The sequence below is a fragment of the Schistocerca cancellata genome, chromosome 2, assembly GCF_023864275.1.
Source record: "Schistocerca cancellata isolate TAMUIC-IGC-003103 chromosome 2, iqSchCanc2.1, whole genome shotgun sequence".
NCBI lineage: Eukaryota > Metazoa > Arthropoda > Insecta > Orthoptera > Acrididae > Schistocerca > Schistocerca cancellata.
The window spans coordinates 810,417,404-810,432,289 of record NC_064627.1 but is presented as its reverse complement, the minus strand read 5'-3'; the positions used below and the strand labels follow the sequence as shown (position 1 = coordinate 810,432,289).

General features: G+C 38.7%; 1 protein-coding gene across 2 annotated transcripts in view; it reads right to left on the bottom strand.

Annotated features, from left to right (window-relative positions):
- Positions 1-14,886, bottom strand: part of LOC126162682 (Golgi pH regulator A) — a 112,477-nt gene that overhangs the window by 68,215 nt on the left and 29,376 nt on the right. The window lies entirely within an intron of this gene.

The following is a 14,886-nucleotide window of genomic DNA, read 5'->3' as shown; positions in this document are numbered from 1 at the left end:
TCTGTATTTGAGATAAAACTTTAGTGCTGAGCCGTCAAGTACTCTGAAATCTGATTTTTGTCACTTTTGCTAAACAGAAAAATCTTCCTACCTTTTTTAATATTTCTATTTATGGCTGAAATCACCGATGCTGTAACTGCTTTATGATTGCTGATTCCCATTCTGCGTTAAATGTTTCAAATAGTTCGGGTATGTTTGTCACCAGAAGGTCTAATATGTTATCGCCATGAGTCAGTTCTCTGTATAACTGCTCAAGGTAGTTTTCAGATAATGCACTTAAAAAAATTTCACGGATTCTTTGTCGCTACCACCCGCCCGTTATAAACATTTGAGTCTCCCAGTCTCTATCTGGTAAATTAAAATCTCCACCCAAAACTATAACATGGTCGGGAAATCTACTCGAAATATTTACATACATAAAACGTGTCTTCAAGGAAATGCAAGACATGTTATTTGGTCTTTAGTGTGCCAAAGTGCAGTGTCACACCACTTCACACAGCATTCTTCTATTGCATGTCACTGTATTTCACTCTGTCGAATTCAAACGTGTATATTTTGTAATTGACGCCATCAAACCATATTCAGGACAGTGGAAATTAAAATGTCCTGTGGTGCCTCACCTGCTCCCAGTCAACCGATTTGACATCTTGCCCCTCCTCGCAATTAATACTGGACGGAATTATTTGTAACCAGAAGAACAAGAACTCCTAAGAAAATTTGCACTCTTTATTGCCTATTAGCTAATAACTTGCTGCTTCGTGTGACATAAAATTAAATACAAGATACATAAAACCAAAACCAGTAAAGACAAGACACAAGTAAGACACAGTACACATTTCTCCAATCCTGAAGCCCTAGCGTTTTTTTCTCTCTATCATGCTACGACTTTACATGGCATGCTTTCCTTTCTGCGAAAGAATCTATCACCTCACCGAAGTTCGTCAAACCTTTTGCTATATGAAAAAACGAAATTTCGTCATCTAATACTGAAAAAACTGTTAATACAAATAGTACCCAAGACTGGCATTGTTTCTGGAGCTGATTAGGTGTATTTTGTCACTGTCTGCTATATAAAACGAAATAGGCCTGTCTAATATTGCAGCAATTGTAATATACCCCAAATAAACAAGACTGTTTTAGAGCAAATGGTCATTTTTACGAAACCACAGAATATAATTCATGAAGAACCACTATCAAATGCCAATCAGGCCTACTACAAGCAAAAAGCTTTATGTTAGGAAACAGTTTCACATTTCATTCATACGCTCTAGCTTCTTATCTTCTCCTTCCTCGCTCTAACAAACAATCTAGTCTTTAGTAACTATTCCTGCCTGTGTCAAAACTTATTATCCGGTTAACTTCACTAACCCTGCTACAATCACCGGTTTAGTTATCCCGTGCTTATTCTCTGGTTAGGCGTTATAAGGTGTTCGCACAACACATTTTCCACGCTACTACCGGAATAGAATTTAGGGCCTGCTGGCCGGGGACTGTACAACTGGCACTTACTAGTGTTGCAGTCTCACCAAAAACTTTCTATCAAAATTTCATTTTCTTGGATACACCAAGAAGATAACAAGTAATCTTTGGTCCAGATGGTACACCAATTAGGTTCCTTTCAGGATATGCAGACACAATGGTGCCTTTCTTAGCAATCATATACAACCGCTCACTTGACGAAAGATCTGTTCCTAAAGACTGGAAAGTAGCACAGGTCACACCAATATTCAAGAAAGGAAATAGGAGTAACCCATTTAATTACAGACCCATATCACTGACCTCAATTTGCAGTAGGATTTTGGAGCATATACTGTTCTCAAACATTATGAACCACCTTGAAGAAAATGACTTATTGATACATAACCAACACGGATTCAGAAAATATTGTTCTTGTGCAACACAGCTAGCTCTTTATTCCCACGAAGTAATGAGTGCTGTCGACAAGGGATCTCAGATCGATTCCATATTCCCAGAAGGCTTTTGATACCGTTCCTTACAAGCGTGCACAAGGAGTATCGTCTCAGTTGTGTGACTGGGTTCATGATTTCCTCTCAGAGAGGTCACAGTAAGTAGAGATAGACAGTAAATAATCGAGTAGAACAGAAGTGATATCTGGCGTTCCGCAAGGTAGTGTCATAGGCCCTCTGCTGGTCCTGATTTACATAAATGATCTAGGTGATAATCTGAGCAGCCCCCTTAGATTGTTTGCAGATGGCGCTGTAATTTACCGTCTAGTAAAATCATCAGACGATCAATTCCAATTACAAAATGATCTAGAGAGAATTTCTGTATGGTGCGAAAAGTGGCAATTGGCACTAAACAAAAAAAAGTGCAAGGTCATCCACATGAATACTAAAAGAAATCCGATAAATTTTGGGTCTACATTAAATCGCACAAATCTAAGGGCTGTCAATTCGACTAAATACCTAGGAATTACAATTACGAACAACTTAGATTGGAAAGACCACATAGATAGTATTGCGGGGAAGGTGAAACAAAGACTGCGCTTTGTTGGCAGAACTCTTAGAAGATGCGACAAACCCACTAAAGAGACAGCCTACATTACACTTGTCCGTCCTCTGTTGGAATATTGCTGCGTGGCAGGGGCAGGTAGGACTGACAAGAGGACATCGAAAAAGTGTAAAGAGGGGCAGCTGGTTTTGTGTTATCGCACAATAGGGGTGAGAGTGTCACTCATACGATACGCGAGTTGGGGTGGCAGTCACTGAAACAAAGGCGGTTTTCTTTGCGGCAAGATCTATTTACAAAATTTGAATCACCAACTTTCTCTTCCAAATGCGAAAATATTTTGTTACACCCACCTACATAGGGAGAAATGATCATCATAATAAAATAAGAGAAATCAGAGCTCAAAAGTAAAGATTTAGGTGTTCCTTTTTCCCAGACGCCATTCGATAGTGGAATGGTAGAGAAGTAGTATGAAAATGGTTCGATGCACCCTCTACCACGCACTTAAGTGTGAATTGCAGAATAACCATGTAGATGTAGATGTAGAATCTTTCTTACCTTTTAGTCGTTTATTTCCACTCTGGTAGTTTGAATCTATGGCTTTCATTAGTAATTATAACAATGATAATCATTTGCAAACCCAGTCAACCACACAAATAAACATTGGCTTTCACCCGTTCGGCTTTACTCCGCTCAGCTAGTATGGCCCCATCCCCTTTTGTCTGCAGGGAAGTTTATTTCTAGATGCAACGGGGATTCCCCTGGCAGAGACATCACGTACACTATGCACGCATTCAAAAATCAGCTTATGATTCATTCAGATATCAACTCGGAACGTGTCCAAATGTTCAAAAACCAACACGGATGTGTTTCAAAATCATCTACATCTACATATATCTACATGGATACTCTGCAAATCACATTCAAGTGCCTGGCAGAGGGTTCATCAAACCACCTTCACAATTCTCTATTATTCCAATCTCATACAGCATGCAGAAAGAATGAACACCTATATCTTTCCGTACGAGCACTGATTTCCCTTATTTTATTCTGGTGATCATTCCTCCCTATGTAGCTCAGTGTCAACAAAATATTTTCACATTCGGAGGAGAAAGTTGGTGATTGGAATTTCGAGAGAAGATTCCGTTGCAACAAAATAACACCTTTCTTTGAATGATTTCCAGCCCAAATCCTGTATCATTTCTGGGACACTATCTCCACTGCGTCGCAATGAAAAGCGCCTTTCTCTTAATGATGTCCAGCCCAAATCCTGTATCATTTCTGTGGCACTCTGTCCCATATTTCGCGATAATACAAAACGTGCTGCCTTTCTTTGAACTTTTTCGATGTACTCCGTCAGTCCTATCTGGTAAGGATCCCACACCACGTAGCAGTATTCTAAAAGAGGACGGACAAGCATAGTGTGGGCAGTCTTCTTAGTGGGTCTATTACATTTTCTAAGTGTCCTGCCAATAAAACGCAGTCTTTGGTTAGCCTTCCCCACAACATATTCTATATTTTCCTTCCAATTTAAGTTGTTCGTGATTGTAATACCTAGGTATTTAGTTGAATTTACGGCTTTTAGATTAGACTGATTTATCATGTAACCAAAGTTTAACAAGTTCCTTTCAGCACTCATGTGGATGACCTCACAATTTTCGTTATTTAGGGTCAACTGCCAATTTTCGCACCATTCACATATCTTTTCTAAATCGTTTTACAGTTTGTTTTGATCTTCTGATGACTTTATTAGTCGATAAACGACAGCATCATCTGCAAACAACTGAAGACTCAGATTGTCTCCAAAATCATTTATATAGATAAGGAACAGCAAAGGGCCTATAAAACTACCTTGGCGAACGCCAGAAATCACTTCTGTTTTATTATTTGACTTTCTGCCAATTACTACGAACTGTGACCTCTCTGACAGGAAATCACAAATCCAATCACATAACTGAGATGATATTCCATAAGCATGCAATTTCACTACCAGCTGCTTGTGTGGTAAAATGTCAAAAGCCTTCTGGAAATGCAGAAATATGGAATCTATCTGAAATCCCTTGTCAATAGCACTCAACACTTCATGTGAATGAAGAGATAGTTGTGTTTCACAGGAACGATGTTTTCTAAACTCATGTTGACTGTGTATCAACAGACGTAATTCATAATGTTCGGAACACAATATATGTTCTAAAATCCAGCTGCATATCGACATTAATGATACGGGCCTGTAATTAAGTGGATTACTCATACTACCTTTCTTGAATACTAGTGTGACCTGTGCAACTTTCCAGTCTTTGGGTACGGATCTTTCATCAAGTGATCTGTTGTATATGATTGTTAAGTGTGAAGCTAATGCATCAGCACACTCCGAAAGGAACCTAATTGGTATACAGTCTGGACTAGAAGACTTGCTTTTATTAAGTGATTTAAGTTGCTTCACTACTCCGAGGATATTTACTTATACATTACTCATGTTGGCAGCTGTTCTCGATTCGAATTCTGGAATATTTACTTCGTCTTCTTTTGAGAAGGCATTTTGGAAGGCTGTGTTTAGTAACTCTGCTGTGGCAGCAGTGTCTTCGATAGTATCTTCATTGCTATTGAGCAGAGAAGGCAATGATTGTTTCTTGCCACTAACATACTTCACATACAACCAGACTCTCTGGATTTTCTGCCAGGTTTCGAGACTAAGTTTCATTGTGGAAACTGTTATAGGCATCTCACATTGAAGTCTGCGCTAAATTTCAAGCTTCTGTAAAAGATCGCTAATCTTGGGAATTTTGCATCTGTCTAAATTTGGCATGTTTATTTTGCTGTTTCTTCAACAACCCATTTTGTGTACCAAAGAGGATCAGCTCTGCCTTTTGTTAATTTATTTGGTATAATTATCTCAACTGCTGCCAATACTACTTCTTTGAATTTAAGATACATCTCGTCTACACTTATATTATTAATTTTGAATGAGTGGAGATTGTCTCTTAGGAAGGTGTCAAGTGAATTTTCATCTGATTTTTTGAATTGGTATATTTTTCGCTAATTTTTTGGGGATTTGGGGATTAAAATATTCAATCTCACTACGACAACCCTGTGTTCACTAATCCCTGAATCGGTTTTGATGCTCCTTATTGACTCAGGATTATTTGTTGCTAAGAGGTCAAGTGCGTTTTCACAATTGTTTACTATTCGCGTGGGCTCGTTCGTGAACTAACTGCTGGAAATAATTTTCAGAGAATCCGTTTAGCACAATTTCAGATGATATTTAAGCATACCTCCAGAATTAAACATGTATTTTTGCCAACATATCGAGGGTAAATTAAAGTCACCACCAACTATTATCGTATGAGTTGGGTAAGTGTTTGAAATCAAACTCAAATTTTCTTTGAACCTTTCAGCAACTGTATCATCTGAATTGGGAGGTCAGTAAAAGGATCCAATTATTGTTTTATTCCGGTTGCCAACAATGACCTCTGCCCATACTAACTCGCAAGAAGTATCTACTTCAATTTCGTGACAATATAAACTACTTCTGACAGCAACAAACACGCCACCGCCAACCGTGTTTAGCCTATCCTTTCGGAACTCCGTTAGGTTCTTCGCAGAAATTCCGGCTGAGCTTATATCTGGCTTTAGCTAGCTTTCAGTGCCTGTAACAATTTGAGCATCAGTGCTTTCTATTAGTGCTTGGAGCTCTGGTACTTTCCCAACACAGCTACGACAATTTACAACTGTTATACCAATGGTTCCTGTATCTACGTTCTTTCTGTGTTCAGCCTGCACCCTTTGTGACTGAAGCCCTTCTGGTGTTTTCCCGAGCACTGCTAACCTAAAAAACTGCCCAGTCCATGCCACACAGACCCTGCTACTCGTGTAGCTGCCTCCTGCACATAGTGGACACCTAACGTATTCAGTGGAACTCGAAACCCAACCACCCTTTGGCGCAAGTTGAGGAATCTGCAGCCTATACGGTCGCAGAACCGTCTGAGCCTCTGATTCAGACCCTCCACTCGGCTCTGTACCAGAGGTCCGCAATTGGTCCTGTCGACTATGCTGCAAATGGTCAGCTCTGCTTTCATCTTGCAAGCAAGACTGGCAGCCTTTACCACTACTGTCAGCTGCTCGAAACCAGAGAGAACCTCTTCTGATCCACGTGAGCAACCACCTGCAGTTGGCTACACCTTGTGCTCTTCAAGGCATCCGGGAGAACCCTTTCCACATCTGGAATGACTCCACCCGGTATGCACACTGAGTGCACACAGGTTTTCTTACTCTTCTTGTCAGCCAAGTCCCTCAGCTACCCCATAACGCGCCTAACGTTGGAGCTCCCAACTACCAATAATCCCACCCTCTGCGATTGCCTGGATCTTGCAGGCTGAGTGGTTTCCTCTGAAACAGGACAGGCAACAGCATCTGGCTCAGTGACAGTGTCAGCCACAGACAGCACCTGGAACCTGTTTGTCAGACAAACCGGGGAGGTCTTAGTGCAGCCACCTGGGAAGCCTTTCGCCGCCTGCTTCAACCTGGGGTGACCTCCCATTCGACCACAGGTGAAGGGTCAGCCTCAGTGTGAGCAGTAACTAGGTTGGCCACCAGTGAGGACTGATCGGAGGACTCTGATGTGCTGGACGTCCGTTGGATCCCCACAGCCGGCCCACAACAGTGGTGCCCATCCACTGCAGCCTCAAGCTGTGTAACCAAAGCCATCACAGGCTGAAGCTGAGAGCAAAGTGTCACCAACTCAGCTCGCATCCGCACACAACAATCGCAGTCCCTGTCCATACTAAAGTCCGTGTAAAACTAAACTATGCAGATAAACCGACTATTGGCACGTGCTGGGCAACTCTACTCTAGACCCTGATGGAAACACATAAACTGTGTCTAGCAATACACAGATATTCGAAAACCTAACTACTGAAGCACTCAGGTGAAACTAAATAATTTGCCCCTGATTAGAAACTTGTAATATGTCACAAAATCAAAAAAATGGTTCAAATGGCTCTGAGCACTATGGGACTCAACTTCTGTGGTCATCAGTCCCCTAGAACTTAGAACTACTTAAACCTAACTAACCTAAGGACATCACACACATCCATGCCCGAGGCAGGATTCGAACCTGCGACCGTAGCAGTCCCGCGGTTCCGGACTGCGTCACAAAATTTGTTTACTTTCCGATGCAAATGAAAACGCGACAACTGTGGCTATTAGATATTAAATTTACACGCAGAAACTCAAGAAACTAAACTATTAAAGCACACAGATGATATAATAAAATTCACTCCTGGTTAGGAACTCGTAAAAGACACAAAAGTGGTTACTTCCCTGTTGCTGCACCTGTCTCAGTCGGCTACTGCTGCTTGACTGAATAAATAATCGATAGACCAACGTGCGCTGGATGCTAGTCGCTTTGTGAAACAAGGTTTTTTCCTCAAGAATATGAATTTGGCGCCCCCCACCCCCTCACCACCCTGAAATTGCCGCCCAGGGCAGACACCCGAGTTTGCCCCTCCCCTCTTCCGCCACCTAGATCTAGGTCTCTTGCGCATGAGTGAATCTGGCAGCTTGGGTGCGCCAGTAAAATCTTTCCATGTAGCATCTGGCTGCTTGATGCTACTGCTTATACAGCTAACAACCACACTTCCATAGCCAGAAGCAGGAGAAGGTACTGCTCATATGCGACTCAACTGTGCATGCGCATGAGCCCGCTCGCAACTGCTCAAAGGAATCTAATGTAAACAACTGTGACATCACGCTCATCGGAGGCAATTTGTTGTTCTGAAGCATTGCATAGTCTTCCTAAAGCCTTTGGCACATTTTGCTGTTGGCAGACGCTTGTATGAGTACTGTGTTTTGTTGTTGTATATGGCGCATTTCCTTTGTAACTTAAGTTTTATTTTCTTTTTTTCCTCTCGTTCATGTCTTATTGTTGCAGTTTTATTCTGCAGTACCGACATACAGTAATATCCTTTGTTAGAATATTGGTTCTTACTGGCCAAAATTATGAAAATCTAACTGAAAACTAAAACAATGAAAAATTCCCGGAATTCTAAAAAATTCCCGGGTTTTTCCCATATCTTCCGTTTGTCCCGGGTCGTATACACCCTGTGTTGGTTTGTTATGTGATGCTCTAATTTCACTGGATTTTTAATAGTATCATATGATTATTATATTACATAATACTGTATGCAGAACACAGTTCCACATTTGATTACACTATTTATATCCCCGAACCTCTGATATGAATTTGACATTAGAGTTGTTTTGCTGCTGCCAGTCTGTATGAGTCATGGTAGCTGGATTGCCTAATATAACTGTTAAACATCAAAACCTATGTACATTTTCATATGACGTAGGTCTTACCAAAAGGTCAGTTTGTTTTATAGCATCACATGCCTGTTGTATTGCATATAATTGTATATGTCTACGTATATTTTTATATGTGGTGGTTCTCACCAAATGGTTGGTTTGTTTTTATCATGTGACATTATATCATGCAACATTATAATAGTGTCATGTGACTATTATGTTATATAATGTTGTACTGAAAAGAAATGAAAAAGAAAATAGGAAAAAATTATAAGAAGAAAAAAGGAAGAAAAAAGAAGAAGAAGAGAAAATTTGTATAGAGGGAAAAAATATATATTAATATATTTGTATCTTCTTCTATTGCAGCTCTTTCATTATAATATGAGTGCATGTTTATCTCTGTGTGACTGTACTATAGTGTACACATATTTTAGAACTTGTTCTTTGACCTTGATCTTTGACCTTGTAGCATCTTTGATCAACATTTATGTGTTACCCTACAGGGTGGTGTTGTGCCTGAGCAATGGTGCTGTTCACTTACTGCTGTTATATGTTTCTTTCTCTTTTTAAAAAAATATCATGTGTGACGTGAAGTTGTCACAGTAGATATTTTTCATAAGTACACTTAATTTTTCCAACTAAAAATTCTCACAAAAATGTAATTTGTGTTGATATTCACAGTTTTCACTTTCTTTCTATTTTTTTTGCTAGCACTGTGAAGATGGTCCAAATCAGTGGTGAATTAATATATTGTATGACAGCACAGTGTGTATATCATACATTCATCTAACAACAAAAATAATCAATTATTGATAATATAATGTAACTGGATAGATAAAAGATCTATTCACAAAGCAGTGGCACGGAAACACACTCACAAAAGGATTTGACTTTTACAAGCTTTCGGAGCCAATGGCTTCTTTTTCTGGAAGAAGAGCTGAAGGGGAAGGAAGAGGGCTGAGAGGTCCAGTGCTGTTCCTTCACAACCCTCTTCCTTCCCATTCAGCTCTTCTGGCAGAAGAAGGAGCCATTGGCTCCGGAGAGCTTGTAAAAGTCAAATCCCTTTGTGTGTGTGCCACTGCTTGGTGGGTAGATCTTTTATCTTTCCATTTACATTATGCATTCATCTAAGTTTAATAATTACACTTCTCACAGACCATAATTGTCAGGGCAACAGCAATAATCACAATTTTACTCAAATAATCATATTACTTGCTACAAGAGTAGGTCATACTAGATAAGAGCAAGAGCCACATGCAGCTTATGAGGCCTGTGTGGCCACCCCTGCTATATATGGACAAAGATGAATGTCCATGAATTTAAGCATCTGAAATTGAGCACTAAAAGACATAGAGAGGCATTAAGTGTGTACAATCTGAAATAAATGAAACAGTAGTTATAGGCAGATAAAGTGAAGACATGGCACATACACAAATAAGCAATGAGACAATCACAGGTTGAGACAAATACAATCTAAGATCAATATTTAGCCTACAATGACAGTTTGCAGTTCATACATTATAAACCAAGACAGTTCACAAATATGCAAATACTGCAAATATCTTTTGGTTCATTCCAAATCATTCTATAAAAAAGAGTCAATATGAAACAACTTGCTGGTGGAAAATAGATTTGACCTGTTGCTTCAGTTAGAAGCTGGTGAGCCTCAAGCAGTTACAGGTGTAGACAGGGCACAACAAACTTTCAGCAGCAAATTGAAAAGTAAGAATGTAGGGAAATCAGTAAAGAGAAAGAAAGTGTTGTTGTTAGGTAGTTCCCATGGAAGAGGTGTTGGCCAACTCTTGCAGGATGAACTAGGATCAGAATACCAGGTCACCAATTTTTTTAAACCTAGTGCTGGTCTGGAGCAGGTGACAGAGGATTTAGGATCACTTTGCAAAGATTTCACTAAGGAAGACACCGTGGTTATAGTGGGTGGGGCAGGTAACAGTATTGACAGAGATCCTGGGTACAGCATAGAGTGTGACCTGGCGAAGATTGCATCAGCATCGAAGCATGCCAGTGTTGAGTTTGTATCTGTTCTTGGGCGCCATGACCGACCTCATTTGAACTCTTCTGTCAAGAGAGTTAATTTGGAGCTGGAACGGCTGCTCATGTCGGGTGCGGGGTCACACATTGGTGTGGTTCATGTTGATTCTATCAGTAGGTGGGATTATACTAGGCATGGCCTTCACCTCAACAGGAAGGGGAAGGGTAAATTGGCTGGGGAAATAGCAGGAAAGTTAAAGGGGGGAGGCACTGTCATGAGTGGTAAAATACCAGTGGTTATAGGATTCAGAAAAGACCCTTTTTTAGGGTAGGGAGGACAGAAAGAAAACAAATTTTAAGAGAGGTTAGAACTGAGACAAACCTTCAGTTTGAGAAAGAAATCAAAAAACATAATTCCAGCTTATTACATCAACATAAACAGCCATTGGTTAAGAATTTTCAACTTTCAGCAGGTATTTTAACTCCACCCAATTTTAACTCAGTCAATGTGAAATGTCAGCTATCTTTATTGCATCAAAATATTCGAGGACTGAGAAATAAAATTAATGAATTAACTATCTGCATAGATGAATTAGAGTCTTCAAACCCAGCTGACATAATCTGCCTCTCCGAACATCATGTGACCACTGGTATAGAACTTTTAAGTGTTACAGGGTTTAGGTTAGCATCTCACTTTTGTAGATCAGAAATGGAGAAAGGAGGAGTTGCCACATTCATCAGGAACTGTCATAAATTTAAGAACATAGACATTCATAAATTTTGCCTAGAACAGCATATGGAAGCATGTGCAACAGAATTAGATTTTCACAAAAAATCTTTCATAATATTAAGTGTATATCGAGCACCTGCAGGTAACTTTAATCTGTTTGTAAACCACCTTGAAGCTGTACTGGCCCATTTAACAACCAAAAACAAAGAAATAGTGGTTGCTGGTGATTTCAATGTAGATTTCCTTAAAGACTCTCCCAATAAGAACTTATTTGAGTTAGTAACACTATCATTCAACTTAATTCCCACAGTAAAGTTCCCCACTAGGATAGCCACTTGCTCACAAACAGCCATTGATAATATCTTTATAGAAAAGTCAAATGAACAAAATTATATTACAAAACCAACAGTCAATGGCCTCTCAGACCATGACATGCAGTTCCTTCTGTTAAATGTTAATACTGAACAGGATATAAAATCTGTTAAATCTGAGCTCAAGAGGGTAATCAGTAAGCCAAAAATTGATTATTTTAGGACACTCCTCAGAGACATTCACTGGACTGATGTTTACAGTGCTCATGGCATGAATGAAAAATATAACATTTTTGCTAATAAAGTGCTTACCTTATTCGAACACTGCTTTCCCCCAAAACTTACCAAGGTTAGAGCAAAGTCTACAAAGAAGCCATGGATTACTCGAGGAATAGGGGTATCTTGTAAAACCAAAAGAAAACTGTATCTGTCAATCCGAAACATTTCCAATGTTGATGCTATAGCACATTATAAGAAATACTGCAAAATATTAAAGACTGTAATACGGATGTCAAAGCAAATATATTACAAGGAAAAGATAGTCATATCAGATAACAAAATAAAGACAATATGGGATATAGTGAAGGAGGAGACCGGTAGAACCAGACATGAAGAGGAACAAATAGCATTAAGAGTAAATGATGCATTGGTGACAGATGTGTATAGTGTTGCAGAACTTTTTAACAAACATTTTATAACTGTTACTGAAAAGATGGGGTTGTCAGGTTCGGTAGATGCTGCTATGGATTACCTTAGACCAGACATTTCAAGTAACTTCCATAATATGAATTTGACCCTCACTACCCCAACAGAAATAATGTCCATCATAAAATCTTTAAAATCAAAAACATCTAGTGGGTATGATGAAATATCAACAAAGTTAATTAAAGAATGTGATTCTGAGCTAAGTAACATATTAAGCTATCTGTGTAACCAGTCGTTTATCAGTGGAATATTTCCTGAATGGCTGAAATATGCTGAAGTTAAGCCACTGTTTAAGAAGGGAGATAAAGAAATAGCATCAAATTTCCGTCCAATTTCACTGTTGCCAGCATTCTCAAAAATTTTCGAAAAAGTAATGTACAGTCGTCTTTATAACCATCTTATCTCAAATAACATACTGTCAAAGTCACAGTTTGGATTTCTAAAAGGTTCTGATATTGAGAAGGCTATCTACACTTACAGTGAAAATGTACTTAATTCATTAGACAAAAAATTGCAGGCAACTGGTATATTTTGTGATCTGTCAAAGGCATTTGACTGTGTAAATCACAATATCCTTTTAAGTAAACTAGAATATTATAGTGTAACAGGAAATGCTGCAAAATGGTTCAAATCTTATATCTCTGGCAGGAAACAAAGGGTGTTATTAGGAAAGAGACATGTATCAAGCTATCAGGCATCATCCAACTGGGAACTAATTACATGTGGGGTCCCACAAGGTTCCATTTTGGGGCCCTTACTTTTTCTTGTGTATATCAATGACCTTTCATCAGTAACATTACCAGATGCCAAGTTTGTTTTGTTTGCTGATGATACAAACATTGCAATAAATAGCAAATCAAGTGTAGTCTTAGAAAGATCAGCCAATAAAATATTTGTGGACATTAATCACTGGTTCCTAGCCAATTCTTTGTCACTAAACTTTGAAAAAACACACTACATGCAGTTCAGAACTTGTAAGGGGTGTCCCAAGAGTATATGTCTAACATATGATGACAAGAAGATAGAAGAAGTGGACGGTGTTAAATTCTTGGGATTACAGCTTGATAATAAATTCAACTGGGAGGAGCACACCACAGAACTGCTGAAGCGTCTTAACAAATCTCTGTTTGCAATGAGAATTTTGTCAGACATAGGGGATATAAAAATGAAAAAGCTGGCATACTATGCTTACTTTCATTCCATAATGTCATATGGGATTATTTTCTGGGGTAATTCATCAAGCCAAGCTAAAGTTTTCCGGGCACAAAAATGTGCAGTAAGAATTATATGTGGTGTGAACTCAAGAACATCCTGCAGAAGCCTGTTTAGGGAACTAGGGATACTAACTACAGCTTCCCAATATATTTATTCCTTAATGAAATTTGTCATTAAAATATATCACTTTTTCAAACCAACAGCTCAATTCATGGAATCAATACTAGAAATAAGAATAATCTTCACAAGGATTTAAAGTCACTTAGTCTTGTACAAAAAGGTGTGCATTATTCAGGAACACACATTTTCAATAACTTGCCAGCAGCCATAAAAAGCTTAACAACCAATGAAATTCAGTTTAAGAGAAGCCTAAAGGATTTATTGGTGGCCAACTCCTTCTACTCCATTGATGAATTTCTTAGTAAAACCAACTGATTTGTATATAAGTACAACATAACTTCTGCACAATTTCAGTGCAGTAATGTGTTCACTGAAAATTTGTGTGTGTGTGTGTGTGTGTGTGTGTGTGTGCTTGTGTGTGTGTAAGTGTGTAAGTATAATCTAACTTCTGCACCATTTCAGTGCAGTAATGTGTTCATTGTAAATAAGTATTACAGTAGTTGTATTACATGTTTCTTACCTTATAAATAAATAAAAAACTTTTTTATTTTAAATTCAGTGCAATAGTATTTGTAAAATGACTCTTAGTGTTCATTAAAAAATGACGATCATTCCACTTGGGACCTGTGGAATGGTACATTAGCTTATTTGTTTTAGTTGTAAATATTTGTCATGTATTGTTGTTTTTCTGACATGTTCCACATCCTGGAGGACCTCCTCACTACGGATCAATTGGAATGAAAGTAAATCTAATCTAATCTAATCTAATACACTGTACAATAGCAATAATAATAATCACACCTTGACATGTTATGAAGTTCTACAACATTTTGTAATCAGTGTAGAAGACCAGTGGTATAAAAATTATGTAAATTAATAAAACCTAGGCATTTCATTATGTTTGGCACAACATGAAAATCTATTAATTAATGTGTTCCCAGACATCTACCTGAAGTAGAATTAATGACTTGAAATGTACACAAATCATTTTTCTTTTTCTACAAATAAGCAAACAAATTCTACCTCCAGTTTATAGCAGTCCCC